The sequence below is a fragment of the Herpailurus yagouaroundi genome, unplaced genomic scaffold, assembly GCF_014898765.1.
Source record: "Herpailurus yagouaroundi ecotype Mexico unplaced genomic scaffold, PumYag 203, whole genome shotgun sequence".
Classification (NCBI taxonomy): Eukaryota; Metazoa; Chordata; class Mammalia; order Carnivora; family Felidae; genus Herpailurus; species Herpailurus yagouaroundi.
In genome coordinates, this window is record NW_024412434.1 from 16,274,522 (window position 1) to 16,298,608 (window position 24,087).

General features: G+C 36.3%; 1 protein-coding gene and 1 pseudogene across 1 annotated transcript in view; one reads left to right on the forward strand and one right to left on the reverse strand.

Annotated features, from left to right (window-relative positions):
- MALRD1 (MAM and LDL receptor class A domain containing 1) overlaps nt 1–24,087 on the reverse strand; it is a 747,899-nt gene that overhangs the window by 471,484 nt on the left and 252,328 nt on the right. The gene's annotated exons all lie outside the window — the stretch shown is intronic.
- On the forward strand, nt 327–8,793 carry LOC121014611 (ribosome biogenesis protein NSA2 homolog; annotated as a pseudogene).

Here is a 24,087-nt window from a genome sequence, read left to right on the forward strand (position 1 = left end):
TAACTATCAATTCAAAAAAGAGAAAACGTTAAAGACATCTAGGTAATATACAGCCTTTCGAAGCATTAAGTGAAGAGGTGATTTCTCACAGTATGGGCATTCTGGCACTGTGATGAACTAGATTTCTTACCACTTTCCCACCTGCAGATGATGCTAGATACTACAGAATATAAATTTGCTACTTATTAAAACCATTTTTATTTTGAAAGTTCTTTTTTCTTTTTTGAGGAAAGAAATGTGAATCACCAATAGCAAACGGATGGAGAAGTTACCACATAGTTATTGAGCGGATCTTCGCAGTCTTGCCTGCCCAAGTCACTGGGAACATGATTGTGAGAAGCCCACAACAGAATTTGGCCTCTGGCCTCATCATTTACTGGGTAGACAATATTAGGCAGGTTAGTTAATCCTGCTGAATATGTTAGTTTCTTCATTTATGAGATGTTCCATGTATGGTCTTAATAAGAATCAGAAATAAAACAAGGGAATATCTAAAAGAGTACCTAGCCCATTCTATGTATTTAATAAATTATAGTTGTGATTTGCAGTTATGTTTATGTCATTAGTTGCTGCTAATAGAATAAAGGATTTAGTGTCCCATAAACCACAGAGGGTATGAATTAAGACCATTTTTAAGAGGCAGAACTATTAATCTGAATTATGTCTCAGTAAGTAAGCACTTCCAGTTTTGTTCCTTGTATGTTTAATATCCCAAGATCCTAGGGATAACAAGAACAGAAATGAATATATAATTTATTCATAGATTCACTGAGACCCAGCACAATTTCCACAGACATTTCTTCCTAGCTATTGACAGATTCTAAGCTTCATCTAGAAATCTAAAGGACTAAGAATAGCAAATTTTAATGTACAGAAAAACAAAGAGAATTTAATAGGTCAATTCATTATAAATGTGGAATAATCAAGACAGAGCAGTACTGAAGCAAAGATAGGAAAATGGACCAGATAAATGGACAAAACACTCCTGAAACCAATTCACATATATTTGTACACCCGATTTTGAAAAGTTTGATTCTTCAAAGCACTGAAGGAAAAGACAAGCTTTACAATGTGGACTGAATAAATCAGGTAGCAATGTGGGGGGAAAAACAAAACTTGCCTCTATTTCGCAGCTTTAAAAAATAATGAATTCCAGGTAGATTGTACCTTGAATATAGAGGGTGAAACAATAAAGTTTCTCTAAAATAACCTAATAGGGGCACCTGGATGACTCAGTCTGTTAAGCATCTGACTTCAGATCAGGTCATGACCTCACGGTTCGTGAATTCAAGCCCTAGGTCGGGCTCTGTGCTGACAGCTCAGAGACTGGAGCCTGCTTTGAATTCTGGCCTCCTTCTCTCTCTGCCCCTCCCACACATGCTCTGTCTCTCTCTCAAAAATAAATATTAAAAAAAAATAAAAAAGAAGATAACCTAATAATACCTTTATGATGTGGAAGAAAGTTTTAATAATATATAAAAATTGCTAACCATAGGGGAAATATTTAAAAATGGGACTATATTCAAATTAAGGATTTCTGTTTATCAAAGATGCCAAAATGATGATCATAATCATCATTGAATCATCATTAGCAAATGGGAGGAAAGCATACATATCACATACATAGAATATAACACGTACTGACTGCTTACTATGTACCATGCTCTATGCTAGATGTTCAACAATATGTGTGTGTGTGTGTGTGTGTGTGTGTGTGTGTGTGTGTGTGTAGGGACCATGTCTATTTTGTTTCCTATGCAGCAAACTGGATCATAGGCCCTCAAAAAATACTTGATAAAAACTTGATAAATGAGTTTAAAATTAGTAGAACAAATGTGGAAATAAAAAGACCAATGGAGTGACAGAACTATAGATTCAGATCAAATCATTCATGAAAAACTGATAATGTGTTTCATGCTGGGGGGAGAAAAACAACATAAGAAAAGACAAAACAAAGTGAACAGATCTGGAGACCATGGAGGAATGAAGTGACTAAAAATCATTAATTCTGGCAATGATAAAATTATCAACAGTTCTTCAACTGGAGGTCTCTGTATGAATTGTCCAGAATTAAACACAATTAAAAACTATTCATGTGTAATTTTCCCAATCCAATATAACTTGATATAATTCAGTCACAAAGATATATATAAATTACTAAAGAAATTCCTTGTAAGTATATATCCCTGAAATATCCCCCATCTGCAAGGAAAAGAAAAAAGGGACACATATCAGGAGATTGACTTGCAAACCACAAACAACAAAACTACATTTGTGCCTTCACATCGTACTATGAACACAGAACACAGCACTGCATCCTGTGGTCGCCAATATTACATGCGTTAATTGTGGGCACATGATGTATGCATGATTCCTAGTGGAAACTTGAAGAATTACACAAACACTTGCTTGTGTTTGGGATGAGATCATCCAAGCACGTACTTGCAGAGGAAATCAACCCACCCCATGGAATGGGCAAAGCAGTAATGACCACACCTAACAATGCTGTCACCCACAAAATATCAGTGTCTCTCTACTGGCCTTAAAATTGTCCTTTCTCATATAAGGTAAGAAGTAGGATGTTTTATAGGCACATATATTTTCTAATAAAACATATCGTAAACCACATAGGAAGTGTTATAAGACAAAGAAAGTATTACACACCCAGAAGTTGCACAAGGAAAGATACTGGGTGATGATGTACAGGTCATTTAAAAAGTGATTATAAAAAGACATCTTACTTACCGTCCGTGTTATTTTTTAAAAAGTCTCCTAGGCCTCATAGGATAATCAGTTTCTAAAGTCTTAACCATGACATAAATTAAGCAATTAAAATATTGAATATTTTCCCTTATTTGAGAATCTCGTGGGTATTCACCCTAAATAAATTAGTAAGAAAAAAATACCCTTGCAAGGACAAGTCAAATTATTTCTGGGTGAGATAAACTGACCTGTGATCCTGTACGTATACAACATCAGGGACATATTGTCCAGGAGTATTCTTTGGGTTGAAAAAATACCTTTTAATTCATTCTGATACCATAGGCCTTTTTTTTTTAACATTTATTTTTGAGACAGAGAGAGACAGAGCATGAACGGGGGAGGGGCAGAGAGAGAGGGAGACACAGAATCGGAAGCAGGCTCCAGGCTCTGAGCCATCAGCCCAGAGCCCCATGCGGGGCTTGAACTCACGGACCGCGAGATTGTGACCTGAGCTGAAGTCAGACGCTTAACCGACTGAGCCACCCAGGCGCCCCACTATAGGCCCTTTTTTTTGCATAACTAGTGAGATGTGATCTACTAAAAGCTGTCATGGACTTTATTAGCTTCATGAGTAGCAGAAAATACAAAGTGCTCAATAGTGCAGCTCTTATAATAGTTTCCACAGCACTACCCTAATATCTGTAGTGAACCATTCTCGTGGTGTGAAACTAACCGTTCCCCTCACCTCAGCCGACAACTCTGTAGAAGACAAAATCCCTGACCCACCAACTGCTGCGGTAGGCTTCCTAAGCAAGCCAGACTAATCAGCGTTCTCCTGTGGGATTTTTAGAATATAAAAAGGGAAAAGGAACATTCCCTCTGCAGTGTTAAATCTTACTAGCTGACTCCCCAAGTTGTGAAACCAGTTCTGCCTGATTCCAAAACTCCACACATGGCTGTCTATACTATGCTTTAGTGATGCAGAAGAAGAGTCCAAAAAAAAAAAAGTTTCTATTGACTTTATTGGGCCTTTCTGAAATACACATCTGATTCTACCATCCTGCTTAGAAATCTTCAATATATCCTCACTAACTCAAAGTAAGACCCTTGAACTAAACTGTATGCTATTGGACTACAATAAAAAGCTTTAGTGAACTATACATCTACTTACTACACACACTGTCCAGATCAGCTGACATATTTTTTTCCAGAGCACAGCTTTCTTGATAAAAGAAGCAGTGAATTAACTTGCATTCTAGTGCAAGCTCCTTATATCATCAAGTATTTGTAACTAATAGTCCACAGACTGATATTCCACACTGCAACACTACATAACTGGGTCAAATTTTTTTTGTGAAGGCCATATAGTAAATATTTTAGGTTTTATGGGCCATAAGGTCTCTGGTACAACTATTAAACTTCTGTCTTTGTAGCATGAAAGCATCCATGAACTACTTAAATGAATTGTCACATTCCTGCTCCAATAAAACTCTATTTGCAAAAAACAGGCTTCGGGCCAGAATTGGCCCACAGGCCATCCTTTGGTCACCACTATTCATTCTATGGATAAAGTCTCAATTCACTGGGATCTGACGAATAGCTTTCTAAAAAAATCTGGCATCAACTTTCATACATTACTTTACTCAGACACTCAGATATATACCCAATGCATATGTGTGTGTAATTACTTGACTACATCATGCCCTTTCTTTTCTCTGTCTCCCTTATTCTGAGCACTCTTCTTCTGAGCACTCTTATAACCTGTGCTGTTGGTCTTTCCTCTATACTACTTTCTCAACATATCTCCACAACATATCTCAAGTATATTCTCATTTCCAAGCCTTTTTAGATGCCTAGACTCAAAATTCCTTGATTCAAAATTACCCCCTTATGGAAGAATTTCAGAGCACTTATACACAACTTTTTAAATGTATTTTTCATGTTACGTTTTAATTCACTGAATATAAAGCTTTATTCCCCAGTAGATTCTATCCATATCATGGCACAGATTTTAACTTATTTACCTACCTCACCTTGTGTATCCAGAAAGCCTTGTAAAGCGACTTAAACTCAATTGGTACTCAATAAATATTTCCTGAATCTGTTGCTTAACATTAAATAAAAGTGTTAGAGAATTCTTGCTTTTCTATATCAAAATTCTCCTTTACAAGTGCAAGGAATCTCAATTTAAAACACACACACACAATTTTAGCAGAATGCTTTTGGGTTTTTCTTTCCTAGTCTCATGAAATATAAATGAAGTAATGAACAACATTTGCTGAAATTTTATATAGCCACCTGGGGCTTTACCAACTCAAAATTCAATATCAAATGTATCAAAGCCAACTATTTTAATTAGGCTCCCCCACAGTTCCTGTTTCAATATTGTATGACATTCACTGCAGAAAACTCTTTGTGAGTCAAACAGAAACACACACACACACACAAAATAACAATGGATAAATCTTAAAGCTGAAGAAATTACATAATGTGGTTGTATTTATTTATTTATTTTCTCTTTTCAAAACAGAATTTTTAAAGGCTCATTAAAGTACTTATATTCTTTGTAAAACAGATTTTATGCCAAAACCCCATTAGTTTCTGAGATACATAAACTAAAGTATCTGAGGTTTTTAGATCAGTCTTTAAATTGTAAGTCTTTCAATGAGAGAGTATTAAGTGATAGTTTGTCATTTAATATTTGTAACAAATCTGAGAGGCAGGATTATAACCACTACTACTTCACAGAGAAGTAAAATTAAGTAACTTGTCAGTGAGATCCTTCTCCCACGTTTTATATTCTCAACTAGTTGTCCTCTAACTATGGGGTCAGAAACAGCACATCAGGATTACCTGACAACTTAGTTTAGTCACTAGTTCTTGGGCCCTAATGCAGATATACTGAATCAAGAACTCTGGGCTAAGAGTGCCTGGGTGGCTCAGTCAGTTGAGCGTCCAACTTGGGCTCAGGTCATGATCTCCTGCTTAGTGAGTCCAGGCCCTGCGTCGGGCTCTGTGCTGACAGCTCAGAGCCTGGAGCCTGCTTTGAATTCTGTGTCCCGGGCTCTCTTTGCCCCTCCCCCATGAGTGCTCTCTCTCTCAAAATAAATAAACATTAAAAAAAAAAAAGAACTTTGGGCCAGAGCTTAGCCATCTGTTCAACAAATTCTCCAACTTACTCCTGTGCATGCTAAGTTTTGAGATCCACTCTTCAAAACCACTTACGCTAACAGCTAAAATAGTACCTTCAAGTCCAAGATGCAAAATCAAGATACCAATCCAAAAGGAATACTTAGAAAAGTAGACACTCATGGGGTGCCTGGGTGGCTCAATCAGTTAAGCAACTGACGTTGGGTCAGGTCATGATCTCACGGTTCCTGGGTTTGAGCCCCGCATCAGGCTCTGTGCTGACTGCTCAGAGCCTGGAGCCTGCTTTGGATTCTGTTCTCCCTCTTTCTGCCCCTCCCCTACTCACACTCTGCCTCTCTCTCTCAAAAATGAATAAACATTAAAAAAGAAGAAGAAGAAAAAAGAAAAGTAGACATTCAAGCTTAATTTTTCTTCCCAAAATAAACACCCTGGGGAAAACAAATACTTGTAAGATTAAAGAAATTTTTACACTTGTTTTTCTGGCACTTTATTTTCTATTACATAGTGTGTAGAACACAGGCACTGCATTTTACTTAAAAAAAAAAAAGAAGAGTTGACTGGGAAGCATATGATTTGGAATTCTTAGTCAAATATATTTGAGAAACTCAATGCACAGTTCCAGAGTACCATTTACACACACACACACACACACACACACACACACACACACACACACAGAATTTGATGTAAATAATTCTTTAGGAATTGTGTAATCAATTTCCATTATACTCTCTCTTTATATAACTCACATATCCTTAATGTATTTGACCAAAAAAAATGTCTGTCACATGATAAGTACTCAAAAATATTTGTCAAGTTGAGTGAATGAAACAAACAACTGAAGGCTTATTTTTGAGCATTACTAGATAAATAATACCTTCTAACAAAAACTTATTGACCTAAATTTCAAAAAATAATTTAATAATTTAAATTTTTGAGATTTTAAAAATAATTTTTAAAATTAAAAAAATACTTTATCAGATATGACCATTATTTTTAAAAAAATTTTTTTCAACGTTTTTTATTTATTTTTGGGACAGAGAGAGACAGAGCATGAACGGGGGAGGGGCAGAGAGAGAGGGAGACACAGAATCGGAAACAGGCTCCAGGCTCTGAGCCATCAGCCCAGAGCCCGACGCGGGGCTCGAACTCACGGACCGCGAGATCGTGACCTGGCTGAAGTCGGACGCCCAACCGACTGCGCCACCCAGGCGCCCCAAATATGATCATTATTAATCCAAAATGTATTCCCATGTTACTATGAATTGAAAGTTCTATTTGTTTAAGAAATTTTTTTTTTCCAGGCTTCAAGGCAAAGAAAATCATCAGGAATAAAGAATTTTATTACATAATGATAAAGAGGTCAATAGTACAAGAAGACCTAACAATCCTTAATGTTTATGAGCCTAAAAACAGAGTGTCCAACTATGTGAGGCAAAAACTAACAGAATTTTTTAAAAAAGCAAAAAGCAAAACCAAAAAACAGATGAATCCACTATCATCATTAGAGACTTCAACACCACTCTTACAGAAAAGGACACATTTCACAGTCAAAAGATCAGTAAGGACAAAGGTGAACTCAACATCATTAATCAGCTGGATGTAAATGATGCCTAACACTGCTTTATCCAATAACATAAGACTATACATTCTTCTCAAGCTTACAGCGAACAATTTACATCTAATAAGGACTGTTAAACAAAATATACAGAAAATTCTTAATACTTAACAATAAGAAAACAGACAACTGATTAAGAAACGGGCCAGGTTTGGGGGTGCCTGGGTGGCTCAGTTGGTTGAGCGTCGAACTTTAGTTCAGATCATGATCTCACGGTTTGTGGGGGTTCGAGGCCCACATGGGGCTCTGTGCTGACAGCTCAGAGCCTGCAGCCTGCTGTGAATGTGTCTCCCTCTCTCTCTGACCCACTCACAGAGTGTCTCTCTCTCTCTCTCTCAAAAATAAATAAAACATTTAAACAAATTTAAAAAAAAAATGGGCCAGGTTTTTAGAGTTGTCTCTTTCCCATCATGGGTTTTGTAGAGTGAGCTTGTGGGTCTGTGAGACCCAAAAATTGAGAGCTGCTTCACTCCCAAGCAGCTGCACCCAGCATCTATGTGGCTGTCTCCAAGCCACAAAACAAATACTGGGAGCACAGTGGATTTCTTTTGTATTACCACGAGAAAAAGGGAAAGAAGGAAGCTGGAGAGGCTCATGAATGTTCAAAGAAGGCAAAAAAAAAAAAAAAAAAAAAAAGATGATTAGTCTGAAAGCTAAGCTTTTCCATAAACAGTGTCATACTGAGAAAATACAAATGAAAAAGACTATCAACATGCAGTAAAATAAAAACAGTAAACAAAAGGATGATGAAAAGTTTCCACAAGGAGCACTACTTGCATACCTCCTGGACAGGGAGGGACAGTCCCCAGCTAAAGTACTTTCCAACATGATTAAATAAAAACGAAGAGAAAGCAGGAAAATGGGAATTCCCTTTGCCCAAAGCTCATGCCCACAGACAAATGGAAGTATTAACAGTTATTCGAACAGGAAAGAAAAAGAAAAGTAGACATGGTAGAAGATGGTTTCTAAAATTGCTCTGCTGGAGATGGCTTTACTCGAAAATCACCTAAATAAGAGTGATTCATTGGGTTAATGACCTTATATCTCAAAAAGGTCCATGTAACACATCCTGAATTGAAAGCCACTTTTTGCCTGCCACTACTTGGTATAAAAAAATCCTTCACCCACACTATGCACAACTTTGGGTATTATTACCAAAGGTACGATCACTGAGGTGTAAGTGAGTGACTTGGGCCTTGTGACACAAGAAGGCAAGGTTGTATGGGAGAAACACAGCCAGGTGACACAATCCTGAAAATGATGGATGCATAAATGTAGTCTTGCTGGTTCAACAGCAGTTTCAGACAAATAACTCCTTATAAGTATTGAAGGCTACACACCAATCAGGAAAACCACTATGATTGTGCTCGTTCTGGATACTAGCAGCAAATAGCCTTATATACCTGCTGTCATCAGAATTATTTATTCCATTGTAAAAGAAATAAATTAAAACATCCCAGTTTTACAAAAAGAGAAAAAGAGAGGGGCACCTGGGTGGCTCAGTAGGTTGGGCATCCAACTTTGGCTCAGGTCATGATCTCATAGCTTGTGAGTTTGAGCCCCACATGGAGCCTGCTTTGGATCCTGTGTCTCCCTCTCTCTCTCTGCCCCTCCCCTGCTCGTGCTCTCTTTTTCTCTCCCAAAAATAAACTTAGAAAGAAAGAAAGAAAGAAAGAAAGAAAGAAAGAAAGAAAGAGAGAGAGAGAGAAAGAAAGAAAGAAAGAAAGAAAGAAAGAAAGAAAGAAAGAAAGAAAAAGATGGTGAGAAAAAAAGAAAAGAAAGAGACCAAACACCTCAAAAGACACCTCATGAAAGAAAATATACAGGTAGCAAATAAGCATATGAAAAGGTGCTCCATACATATGTCATCAGAGAAATGCAAATTAAAACAACAATGCAACATTACTATACACCTATTAAAATGGTCAAAATCCAGAAACCAACAATATCAAATGCTGGTAGGAATGTGAAGTAATAGGAATTCTCATTCATTAATGGTGGGAATCCAAAATTGTATAATCACTTTAACAGGCTGTTTGGTAAGGTTTCTTACAAATAAATACACTCTTAATCATATGATCCAGAAATTAGGCTTCTTGGTATTTATAACCAAAGGAGATGAAATTTATGTCCAGACAAAAACCTACACATGAATGTTTATAGCAGCTTTATTCATTACTCCAAAAACTTGGAAGCAAGCAAATATCCTTCTGTAGGCAAATGGATAAATAAACTTTGGTACATTCAACAATGGAATATTATTCAGCACAAAAACGAAATGAGCTATCAAGGCATGAAAAGACAAGGAAGAAACTTAAATGTATATTAATTATGAAGTGAAAGAAGCCAATTTGAAAAGTCTACATGCTCTATGATTCCAACTACATGACATTCTAGAAAAGGCAAAACTATTGCAACAGTAAAACATTAGTGGTTGCCAGGGCTTTGGCAGGGAAAAGGGAGGGAGGAATGAACAGGCAGAGCACAGAGGATTTTTAGGACAATGAAAATACTCTGTATTGTACTATAATTCTGGATATATGCAATTACGCATTTGTCCAAACCCATAGAATATATAACACCAAGAGTGGACTATAATGTAAAATATGGATTCTGAGTGTTTGGATAAGTCATGTAGGATCATCAATTGTAAGAAATATACTGGCATCAATTCTAGAGAATGAAGCAGGGTTCTCCTTGCACATAAGGGAAGAATCTAAAGGTACAGAAGCTGATACAAAGCAAGAGGCATTACAAATAGAAATGAAATAAAAGACAGAAAACTACTTGATAAGTTTCAATCTGTTACACAAATGATACAGCCATTATTCAATGATTTCAATTTGAGGCAAAAATAAGTTAAAAGGGATTTTTTTAAGTTTATTTACCTTTTTTGAGAGAGAGAGAAAAAGCGAGTGAGAGTGAGAGTGAGAGTGGGGGAGGCACAGAGAAAAAGGGGGAGAGAGAATCCCAAGCAGGCTCTGCTCTGTCAGTGCAGAGCCAGATGCAGGGCTTGAACTCATGAATGATGAAATTACGACCTGAGCTAAAATCAAGAGTAGAATGCTCAACAAACTGAGCCACCCAGGCATCCCTAAGAGAGAATTCTTACTATTTTCTGAAACAATATGAGCTAGCCATGTTTGCAGTAAATACATTTATTTATTAATCTGACCTGATTTTTTAAAAAAAATCAATCTTTCCAGCACTGATCTCTAAGGCTATTTATTCAAAATTCTACTTGTAACCTCACTGGGATTTTGAAAGTTCCCTGTAATGAAACTAGCAAATTGGATTCTGCTCACTAGATTCATGACTTTATCCAGTTTTATGAAATGGACTTATAAAATTTCGGGATTGTGAAATCAATACAAGACATAGCCAAAACTTACTTTGAAACATCTTATAGATGAAATCCCAGTAGGAGAAGGGATTGAAATGGCTGTGCACTCCCTCTCCCCAGAGATAACAATTGTAAATATGGCATAAAATATATAAAGTTAATTCTAAAATACAAACCAGAAAATTTCCAAAGCAGACAAAAATCAGAGGAATGCATAATACACATACAAACTTGCAACTCAAAGTGGTGAGAACAGTGAGTTTGTGTCTTTTTGATCTGAAAAAATTGACAATCTCCCTTACCCTTTGGCTATGTTTGTAAAAACTGACACAATGACAGTCTTACTGGCTAAAGGAATGAGAGATCAGAGTTCAGAAGAAAATTTAAAAGAGAAATCCTAGAAATCTTAACAGCAAAGCTACACAGTTACAGGGGCTACAACAGGAAGCATGGCAAAATGCAGGTAGGGACCAGAGAAAAAACTATGCTGAAAGATTAGAGCTATGTGGACACAATCTTCAAAGGTAAGGTTTTTTTTAACAGTATAGTTTTTAACCATATATAGCTCAAACACCAGAAGGCACAAAGCTTTATGTCCTTGTGGACTTGAAGTTTCAGAAAAGAGAGTCTGAAGCTGACACAGCATGGATAAAGAAGAAATGCACAAAAAAGCAACACTGGAAAATGATAAAAACAGAGCAGAGAAAGGAGTAGCTACATTCGGTGCACTACATAAAGTTTACAGTTTAAAACCAAGTACATTAACTACCTATTGAAACAGAAAACAAAAATCTTAACACGAACATTACAGAATCCAGAGTCACTAAAATGTATTATCAGTAATATCTATTTTTCAATCAAAAACCTCTAGACATACAGAAAAAAATGTAGTATGATCATTACCGGCTAAAAATAAACAGCCAATAGAAAATCATTGACCATGTGGGTCAAGATGTTGACTGTATCAGACCAAGATTTTATAGTACCTGTCACAGATACATTCAAAAAGCTAAAGAAAAATTATTCAACCAACTGAAGAACATTAGGTATCAATGGATGCATAGATAATCTCAAGAGTAAATGGGAATTCTAAAATAAATAACCAAATGATAACTCAGAGACTGAAACCTGCAATAACAGAAAATAAAAAATAAGATGCTAACTGGGTTGAATAATAGATTGGATATCACTGAAGAGGAATGAGTAAACATGAAAATACATTAGTGAAGTTATCAACTCAAGAATCACAAATATTGACAAAAATTAACACCATTCGAGACTTGTAACACAATATCAAACAATCCAAAATTGATATAAATGGAATCTCAGAAGAAGAGAAGACGAAAGAGAAAGTATTTGAAAAAATAGTGCCTGGAAAGTTCCTAAGTCTGGTAGAAAACAATTAAAGATCTAGTAACCTTAATAGTAGATACACCATAGCCAAAATGTTATAAGCCAAAGATACAGAGAAAATCTTACAACTGAACAAAGAAAACAAAGAAAAATGATGCATAAAGAGAAACATCAATATGACTAACAACACATACTGTTTCTGAAACTAGTATAGATACTGAAATTATATGTTCACAGTGCTGAATAAAAATAAACAGAAAAATTAATTCTATACCCAGTGAAGCCTTCTTTTAAAATTGAAAAGGAAATAAATTTTTAGATTGAGGAAACAGGGAGAATAATTTGCCAGCAAAGCTCTACTAAAAGAAATACTAAAGAAATTATCTTTAGAAAGACTGATGAAATACCACCAGCTAGGAATCAGATTGAATAAAATGATAAATATGTTATATTAAAGTATATGTGTATATAATTTATGTATCTTACACGTATATATTTTAAATTATATAAGTAATATATATGTGTGTGTGTGTTCTTTTTTTTCTCTTAATCCTGCTGAAAGACAAAAAGACTGAATGAAGCAAAAATAATAACAACGTTTTGATAGATTTGTAATTTATTTTGACAATATATATGACAATAATAGCACTAAGAATAAGTAAGAGTAAATAGAAATAAACAGTACTAAAATCCCTATATTTAACCTTGACTAATTCAATATTAACACTAGGTACACTGGGTCAAATTTAAGATGTTTGCTTTAACATCTAGAGCAACCAATAAAAATTGCAAAGATACATAGTAAAAATAGAATGATAAATTTTTTGAATTAAAATTTAAAAAAAAAACAGGAAAGGTAAAAAGAGGGAATTCTAAAAACTGAGATACATTTAAAAAATAAAAAATAAAAAACCTAAATATAAGCATATCAATAATTACATTAAATGTAAATGGAATAAATACCCCATCAAAAGACAGAGATTGTTGGTTAGAATAAAAGAGCAAGAAACAACTATATATTATTTACAAGACACTTTAAATACAAAGACAAATGTAAACTGAAAGTAAATAGCTGTGAAAGAAATACTGGTAACCTATGAGCATAAGAAAGCTAAAGAAATTATATTAATATCAGACAGGATGGATTTCAAGACTGATATGTATCAGTCTATATCATGTACATATGATATGTATATATGTATCAGTATATATCATATATCATATATATATTAATTGAAACTGAATCAAAGCCTTGAATGCAAAATCTAAATAACTCTCAGGAGAAACCGAGGGGAAAGACCTCATGACTGCATTTGGCAACAATTTCTTGGATGTGACACCAAAGGTAAAGATAAAAATAACAACAAAAAAAATACATTGGACTAGATCAAAATTAAAACTTTTGTGCATCAATGGACACTACCAACAAAGTGAAAATTCAACCCACAGAATCTGAGAAAATATTTACAAATCATATTCTGAAAAGAGATTAAAATCCATAAGGAACTCCTACAATTCAACAACAACAAAAAATAAAAACCTAGTTCAAGATGGACAAAGGACTTGAACACACATGCAAATTACCAATAAGCACATAAAAGGATGGTCATGCCACTATCCTAAGAGAAATGCTAATTAAAACCACAAATCACTTCACATGCATAAGATGGCTATTGTCAAAAACAAAACAGAAAATAAGTGTTGGCAAGGATGCTGAGAACAGGAACACTTGTTATATATGCGAAATTTTATGTTACATATATTTTAAGAAAGAAAATTTTAATTAAGAAAATTTTAAATTATTTTACCAGGATGCCAAGTTTTTATTATACTTGCTTAAAAAAGCATTAGTTCTATTCAAATCCAATATTTAATACCTTCCAATATTTCACTTTACTTCTCTTACCATAATAACATAAAGAAAACATAGAGATTTTATCTTAAATATTATATATATAAATAAACCCTCAAATCTCCTATAATTTACCCAAAGTATTACTAGTATTATCATTTCCTATAGGATTAAGAAGTGCAGGGTGTCAGGGCAGCTCATTCTGTTGAGCGTCTGACATCAGCTCAGGTCATGATCTCACAGTTTGTGGGTTCGAGCCCCCCATCAGGCTCTGTGCTGACAGCTCAGAGCCTGGAGCCTGCTTCAGATTCTGTGTCTTCCTCTCTCTGCCTCTCCCATGCTTACATTCTGTCTCTCTCTCAAAATTAATAAACATTTTAAAAATTCAAAAATTGGCTTAAAAAAAGTACAGTTATACTCAAGCCTCCTTTCCTATTAATTGGACAGTTAATTTAATTGTAGGAATATATGAAATAAAAGTCAAAGGAGAAATTGAAGGGAGCAGAGATACAGCATGGTCTCAAAAAAGTAATATCTGTAATGGAGATATTATTGAAAACTACTATTGCTAGAGATAGGAATATGGCAGCATAGGAGGATGGTGGGCTCACCTCGTCCTGCTGATCTTTTAGATTCCATCCACATCTGCCTAAATAACCCAGAAAAATGCCAGAAGACTAGCAGAATAGACTCTCAGGAGCCGAGGTAGACAAGAGGCCCATGGAAGAGGGTAGGAAGGGTGGAGAGGCAGTGTGTGCTACAAGGACTGGTGGGAGGGAGCTGGGGCGGTGGAGGGGCAGTCTGCCAAGCAAGGCAGAGCTCCTAAAGTCTGGCTTGCAAAAGACGAGGGGCCGGACTCCATGACTTTTGACAGCCAGCGGGACTTAACATCTGGAGAGCGGGGAGTGCGATAGGATGCGGGGAGGGAGAGTTGTTAAGCCCCAGAAGGACAGAGGTTGGTGGGGGAACAAAGGCGCTGGCAAGCGCCATTTCCCTCTCCCATCCCCTGGCCAAAATGTCAAAGGGAACCAGTTCCCATCACCCAACTTGCGTGCACCACACAAACACCCAACATTGTGTTTCTGTGGATCCATCCCTCCAACGGGCCTGCCTCCCTTGTGGTGCTGCAGGTCCCCTCCCGCAGGGGACTACCCATGGCAAAACTAGCTAAGCCTGCCCCTCCCATCACTTGCACCTTGCGGATCCACCCCAGCTAATATGCCAGATCCCATCGAAGCAGCACCATAAGCCTGGCAGTGCACAAGAATCCCAGATAAGGGCCACACCACTCCACAGTTGAGTCCTGCCCCTACCAGAGGGGAAGATAAGGTACACACCAGTCTGACTGTGGCCCCAGCAGTGGGCTGGGGGCAGACATCAGGTCTGACTGCGGCCCTGCCCACCAACACAAGTTTCTCGGACAACATAGGAGAAGTGCCCTGCAGTTTGGAGCTACCACAGGGAATACCCAAAATGATGAAACGGAAGAATTCTCCTTAAGAGAAACTCCAGGAAGTAGCAACAGCTAACTGATCAAAACCAATTTAAGCAATATAAGGGAACAAGAATTTAGAATAATAGTCATAAAATTAATTGCTGGGCTTGAAAAAAAGCATAGAGGACGGCAGAGAATCTATTGCTACAGAGATCAAGGGACTAAAACATAGTCATGAGGAACTAAAAAATGCTATAAATAAGGTGCAAAATAAAATGGAGGCAGCCATAGAACAGATTGAAGAGGCAGAGAAGAGGTGAATTAGAAGATAAATTTATGGAAAAAGAGGAAGCTGAGAAAAAAAAGAGATAAAAAAAATCCAGGAGTATGAGGGGAGAATTAGAGAACTAAGTGATGCAATCAAATGGAAAAATATCCATATCACAGAAGAAGAAGATGGAGAAGAGAGAGAAGAGAAAGGGGCTGAAGGTATACTTGAATAAATCATAGTTGAGAACTTCCCTGATTTGGGGAAGGAAACAGGCAATGAAGTCCAGGAGGCACAGAGAACTCCCTTCAGACAACTTGAATCAATCTTATGCACAACATATCACAGAATTCCAGAAGAAGAGAGAGAGAGAAAGGGGCTGAAGGTGTACTTGCATAAATCATAGTTGAGAACTTCCCTGATCTGGGGAATGAAACAGGCATTGAAATCCAGAAGGCAAAGAGAACCCCCTTCAGACATAACTTGAATCGATCTTACGCACAACATATAGTGAAACCGGCAAAATACAAGGATAAAGAGAGAATTCTGAAAGCAGCTAGGGATAAATGTGCTCTAACATATAAAGGGAGACCGATAAGACTAGTGACAGATCTCTCTACTGAAACTTGGCAGGCCAGAAAGGAATGGCAGGAAATCTTCAATGTGATGAACAGAAAAAATATGCAGCCGAGAATCCTTTATCCATCAAGTCTGCCATTCAGAATAGAAGGAGAGATAAAGTTTTTCCCAAACAAACAAAAACTGAAGGAATTCATCACCACTAAACAGCCCTACAAGAGATCCTAAGGGGGAATCCTGTGAGACAAAGTACTAGAGACATCACGGCAAGCATGAAACCTACAGACATCACAATGACTCTAAACCCATATCTTTCTATAATAACACTGAATGTAAATGGACTAAATGCTCCAACCAAAAGACATAGGGTATCAGAATGGATAAAAAAAAAAAAAAAAAAGACCCATCCATTTGCTGTCTACAAGAGACTCTTTTTAGACCTGAGGACACTTTCAGATTGAAAGTGAGGGGATAGAGAACTATCTATCATGCTACTGGAAGTCAAAAGAAAGCTGGAGTAGCCATACTTATATCAGACAAACTAGACTTTAAATTGAAGGCTGTAACAAGAGATGAAGAAGGGCATTATATAATTATTACAGGTTCTATCCATCAGGAAAAACTAAAAATTATAAATGTCTATGCACCGAATACGGCAGCCCCCAAATATATAAAACAATTAATCACAAACATAAGCAACCTTATTGATAAGAATGTGGTAATTGCAGAGGACTTTAATACTCCACTTACAGTAATGGATATATCATCTAGACACAGGATCAACAAAGAAAAAAGGGCCCTGAATGATACATTGGATGAGATGGACTTGACAGATATATTTAGAACTTTGCATCCCAAAGCAACAGAATATACTTTCTTCTCGAGTGCACATGGAACATTCTCCAAGATAGATCCTATACTGGGACACAAAACAGCCCTTCATAAGTTTACAAGAATTGAAATCATACCATGCATACTTTCAGACCATAATGCTATGAAGCTTGAAATCAACCACAGGAAAAAGTCTGGAAAACGTCCAAAAGCATGGAGGTTAAAGAACACCCTACTAAAGAATGAATGGGTCAAATGTGTTGGGATGCATTAAAGGCAGTCCTCAGGAAAATAAATTGCAATCCAGGCCTATCTCAAGAAACAAGAAACATCCCAAATACAAAATCCAACAGCACACCCAAGGAAATAGAAGCAGAACAGCAAAGACAGCCTAAATCCAGCAGAAGAAGAGAAATAATAAAGATCAGAGCAAAAATAAACAATATAGAATCTAAAAAAATGTAGAGCAGATCAACGAAACCAAGAGTTGTTTTTTTGAAAAAATAAACAAAAGTGATAAACCGCTATCCAGGCTTCTCAAAAAGAAGAGGACAGGACCCAAATAGATAAAATCATGAATGAAAATGGAATTATTACAACCAGTCCCTCAGAAATACAAACAATTATCAGGGAATACTATGAAAAATTATATGCCAACAAATTGGACCACCTGGAAGAAATGGACAAATTCCTAAGCACCCACACTCTTCCAAAACTCAACAGGAAGAAACAGAACTTGAACAGAGCCATAACCAGTGAAAAAATTGAATCAGTTATCATAAATCTCCCAACAAATAAGAGTCCAGGACCAGATGACTTCCTTGGGGAATTCTACCAGACATTTAAAGCAGAGATAATACCTATCCTTCTCAAGCTGTTCCAAAAAATAGAAAGGGAAGGAAAACTTCCAGACTCATTCTATGAAACCAGCATTACTTTGATTCCCAAAATAGAGACCCAGCAAAAAAAAGAGAACCACGGGCCAATATCCCTGATGAATATGGATGAGAAAATTCTCAACAAGATACTAGCAAATCGAATTCAACAACATATAAAAAGAATTATTCACCATGATCAAGTGGGATTCATTCCTGGCTGGTTCAACATTCGCAAATCATTCAATGTGATACATCACGTTAATAAAAGAAAAGATAAGAATGATATGATCCTATCAATCAACGCAGAAAAAGCATTTGACAAAATTCAGCATCCTTTCTCCTTTCTTAATAAAAACGCTCGAGAAAGTCAGGAGAGAAGGAACATACCAAAACATCATAAAAACCATTTATGAAAAGCCTGCACCTACTATCATCCTCAATGGGGAAAAACTGAGAGCTTTCCCCCTGAGATCATGAACATGACAGGGATGTCCACTCTCACTGCTGTTGTTTAACATAGTGTTGGAAGTTCTAGCATCAGCAATCAGACAACAAAAGGAAATCAAAGGCATCAAAACTGGCAAAGATGAAGTCAAGCTTTCACTTTTTACAGATGACATTATACATAGAAAATCCAATACACTCCACCAAAAGTCTGCTAGAACTGATACATGAATTCAGCAAAGTTACAGGATACAAAATTAATGTACATAAATCAGTTGCATTCTTATACACTAATAATGAAGCAACAGATAAATAAAGAAACTGATCCCATTCACAATTGCACCAAGAAGCATAAAATACCTATGAATAAACCTAAACAAAGATCTATATGTTGAAAACTATAGAAAGCTTATGAAGGAAATTGAAGAAGGTACAAAGAAATGGAAAAACATTCCGTGTTCATGAATTGGAAGAATAAAAATTGTTAAAATGTCAATACTACACAAAGCAATCTACACATTCAATGCAATCCCAATCAAAATTGCACCAGCATTTTTCTTGAAGCTAAAACAAGCAATCCTAAAATTTGTATGGAACCACAAATGACCCCGATTAGCCAAAGTAATATTGAAGAAGAAGACCAAAGGAGGAGGCATCACAATCCCAGACTTTAGCTTCTACTACAAAGCTGTAATCATCAAGACAGCGTGGTATTGGCACAAAAACAGACACATAGACCAATGGAATAGAATAGAGACTCCAGAATTGGGCCCACGAAAGTATGACCAACTAATCTTTGACAAAGCAGGAAAGAATATCCAATGGAAAAAAAGTCTCTTTAACGAATGGTTCTGGGAGAACTGGACAGCCACATGCAGAAGAATGAATTAGACTACTTTCTTACACCATTCACAAAAATAAACTCAAAATGGATGAAAGACCTAAATGTGAGACAGGAAACCATCAAAACCCTAGAGGAGAAAGCAGGAAAAAAAATTCTCTGACCTCAGCCACAGCAATTTCTTAGTTGACACAACTCCAAAGGCAAGGGAATTAAAAGCAAAAATGAACTACTGAGACCTCATGGATATAAAAAGCTTCTGCACCGCAAAGGAAACAATCAACAAAACTAAAAGCAACTGATGGAAAAGATATTTGCAAATAACATATCAGACAAAGGGCTAGTATTGAAAATCTATAAAGAACTCACCAAACTCCATACCCAAAAAAACAAATAATCCAGTGAAGAAATGGGCAGATGACATGAATAGACACTAAAGAAGACATTCAGATGGACAACAGGCACATGAACAGTTGCTCAATGTCACTCCTCATCAGGGAAATAAAATCAAAACCACACTCAGATATCACCTCACACCAGTCAGAGTGGCTAAAATGAACAAATCAGGACACTATAGATGCTGGAGAGGATGTGGAGAAATGGGAACCCTCTTGCACTGTTGGTGGGATTGCAAACTGGTACAGCTTCTCTGGAAAACAGTGTGGAGGTTCTTCAAAAAATTAAAAATAGACCTACCCTATGACCCAGCAATAGCACTGCTAGGAATTTACCCAAGGGATACATAAGTGCTGATGTATGTATACACATAAGTGTATAAGGGCACTTGTACCCCAATGTTTATAGCAGCACTTTCAACAATAGCGAAATTATGGAAAGAGCCAAAATGTCCATCAACTGATGAATGGATAAAGAAGTTGTGGTTTATATATACAATGGAATACTACTTGGCAATGAGAAAGAATGAAATCTGGCCCTTAGTAGCAACATGGATGGAACTGGAGAGTGTTATGCTAAGTGAAGTCAGTCATACAGAGAAAGACAGATACCATATGTTTTCACTCTTATGTGGATCCTGAGAAACTTAAGAGAAGACCATGAGGGAGTGGAAGGGGGGAAAAAAGAGAGGGAGGGAGGCAAACTATAAGAGACTCTTAAAAACTGGGAATAAACTGAGGGTTTATGGGGGGCGGAAGGGGGGGAAAGTGGGTAATGGGCATTGAGGAGGGCACCTGTTGGGACGAGCACTGGGAACCATATTTTCCAAAAAACCAGATTTTATGGAAACCAATCTGACAATAAATTTAATATTAAAATAAAAAGAAAGAAAACTACTATTGCTTATTCCATAATCTAAAATCAGCATAAACCTGCTCGTGCAGGGGCATAAAAGAAATGTACAGTCTGTTAGCAGGTAATAGACTTGTCAGATGTAAATAACAATCACATGTATGCAAATGAATCAAGGGTTTCCAGTCAGATTCTTATTCTTTCAATATTACCAGGGTCTGGGGGAAAAAAGTGTCACATACTAAAAATGTAAATGATTCCTATATTTCAACAATCACAAATGGAAATATCTTTCAAGATGTGAAAGGTCTTGTGATTCAAAACAGTTCTACTTTCACACCATGTTTTTAAAACAGCTGTGCTATACGAAACCAGAGATTAAATTGGTAATAGAGCAGGAGTAACTAACAGCAATCATGTTACAATGGTTACTATCTATTCTCCTGTGTTATACACAGAAAGCTGACCCTCAGATTTAGACATTCACTGAAAGAGCAGATAATTTGGTTTTAGTTCTTAACCTCCTCACATTCACATTTACTTAAGGGGATTCATGTCATGCCATTCCTCCCCCGTGCTTTGCCACCAGGGTTTAATATCAGTATTTTAATGCCTTGTATACTTTAAGGATGAAAGTGAATTATCATACTTTGACCTTTATATTATTCTACAGCATTCCTCATCAGCAATTGCCATTATTGGTTATTTATAGCATCGTTGGTCTGCGGTGGAAAGGCCAATCTGAATTCTGAATATACTGAATATGTAGATCATGTAAGAAGTATTTAAAAATGTAAATAAGCACCAACCACAGTGTTTTGTGGCTGATTCTGTTTTTCTAATGATGTGAGTACAGAATGTCACAACTGGAAACTACACTAAAGGCAATACTAGCAATGAATGGAAATGATACAAGCTACAACAGTTAAGCACTGTTAAAATGGAATTCTTTTTTTTAATTTGAACATGAACAGTGATGAAATCCAGGATAATTTAGAACCAGATATTTCCATCTCCTAAAAAGCTTACCATGTCCTTTCATTTAAGACTGGGCTTTGAAATATGTTGATTCTATTGACTGCAGCTACTGGCTATTCATATATATATGTTCTAGAAGTTGTGTTGATAAAAAGTATCGATTTAATATTTTAAAATAATTAATAATAAAACAAATAAAATTTAATTTTAAAATATACATTTTTTAATTAACTAAAAGCTTTCCCAGAGTACTATTTTGAGTTCATGATATCCTAGCCAACAGCATGACTGTGTTTGGTTAGAAAACTTTGCGTTTAATCTAAAAGAGACTGAGATGTAATCCTTGGTAGGTAATTTAGATCTCCGCTCTAAAGAGAATATGAGAAAATTTAATTTTAAACCTAGTGACTTCCCCAAAGAAATTCTAGCTCAAAACATTTTTCTTTGTCTTTTTTTTAAACAAGAAACTTCATACATTTCATGTAAAATATATCCAAAGTGGATAAAAGTTATACATTTGTGCATGAGTTAAGACTATAACATATAAGGAAATAATTCATAAAGGCATTACAGTTCTATCGATAGCAGCTTAGGAAAGAAAACTAATTTTATCCTCAAGATTTTATTATTGTCACCAATCTCCTTTGGCTTTGCCTTTGGCTCTTTCTTCTTCAAGTACTCTTCTCCTTTGGTCTAAATATTAGATGTTTCACCTTTGTTGTCTTTTCATCATTGATAGTATCCCTTTTTTCATTGTCACCTGCTAAAAGATAAGCCCTATGCTAGGTGTTAACTAAAACAGTAAACTTAGTCAATGCCTTTTCCTTTGAGATGCTAATAGTACCATGAATGAGTTAGACAAGTAAATTAATGTAGATAGTACTCTGGGACATATGCTGTAGTACACAGATAATACCCAGAGAAGAAGAACTTGGATCAGACTAAGGAGAGGGACCAGAAAAAGTCTCCCAGAAGAACCTTCAAGTCAGTTTCAAACTTTAGGCAATTGTTGAACAAAAGCACCAAGGCATGAAATACTTTGAGAATAAACAGGTTTGTTGGATGGATGGGAGAGTGGGCTCGTGATGAGGCCAAAATAAGAGGGCTGAGTCCAACAAGTAAAGATCCTAATGATGGGTATGTTAACCATTATTGTTGTGATAATACTCATTTTGCAAAATATACCTTATAGAACCACTATTTCTTACACCTTAAACTTATACAGTACTTTATGACAAGCATATTTCACTAAAGCTGGAAGCAAAACAAAGATCTCAAGCCCAAGTTGGAGATGACGAACATCTATGTGGATGTCTGCTGGATGCATTAAAGAACTCAAAAATAAAATCAGGTATCGTTTTTCTGTTTCCACAGAAAATTCCTAACTGGACTCCTGTGAACCCAGGTTTCCAAGTTAAAAACTAATGGTGCTCTTTAGTGGCTATTTTTCACCTTGTATTTCCAATTAATCATCAAATTGCACTGCATTTACTCATCTGTGTATCCTATCAACTTATACCATCTTTCTTCTTTATTGTTCTTCCTAATTTTGCCCCTTACTCATCACTTAGAGTATTTCAACAATAAAATAGTTCCCGGGCACAAAGTAATACACTACCCCAATCAATGTTACCAACGACTTCTGTTTAAAAAAATCTAAGCACATCTTTCCTTCATGAACTCTTATCACTCTACTGTTTGAAGAATTGTCTCAACTCTGAGGATCTCTATAGAATGCATCATCCAGGCTCCATTAGCTTCTGACTTCCAATTCTATTTGGCTAATGTAAGACACTAGCAGGAGACTGGAGGGTGAGAGGAAAAATTTTCAGGGTATTTACTCCCATAACTCCAACCACTTTGCTCTCTGCCTCACCATGGTAGGAAACTGTGCTCTTTTGAGGGTTTATCTCTTTTGGGGCAATGCCTCTTCTACAGCTCCAGGTTTTCCTAGATTTCTATGACCCAGTCTCCTTCTTTCATCCCTTCAAGCTTAGAGATGATAATGGTTTCTTTTGGGTGGTCTTTGGGTGCATCACCAGCTCTACCCGTGACCAGCTTGAGTTCATCATGACATCAGAGAGGCCAACTGCGTATTTGGCAGTAACAACTAGCATAGAACCAATTTTTCCTATTACACTGTAAGCCCTTTAAGGGTAAAGATGTGTTTTTTCTGTCTCAGGCACTTCAGATTCCAATACAACGTTTGGAACAAAAGAGCTCAGCTAATGTAAATTTCCAAATTCAGAGTTAAAAAAATACAATTTAATCTTCAGAAAAAAATTATTTTGCACTAAGAATATGATAAATCAAGTAAAGTTAAACTAAGAAAGCAATGCAATGAGCTAATATATGAAATAAGATTGCTTTGTTTTAGAACATTGAAGGAGTGATGCTACACTTTGCAATCCTGGTTTTCAGCTTGAATTGCAAGTCAGAATTATGAAAGACAAACAACTGGAAATTACAGAGTTTAAGGTCTTCCTTCCTATTGCCATAATTCTAAATTTAACAGTTGTTATATAATTATTAAAGGAACCAGAATTTCTATTGTTTCTGTTTGCCA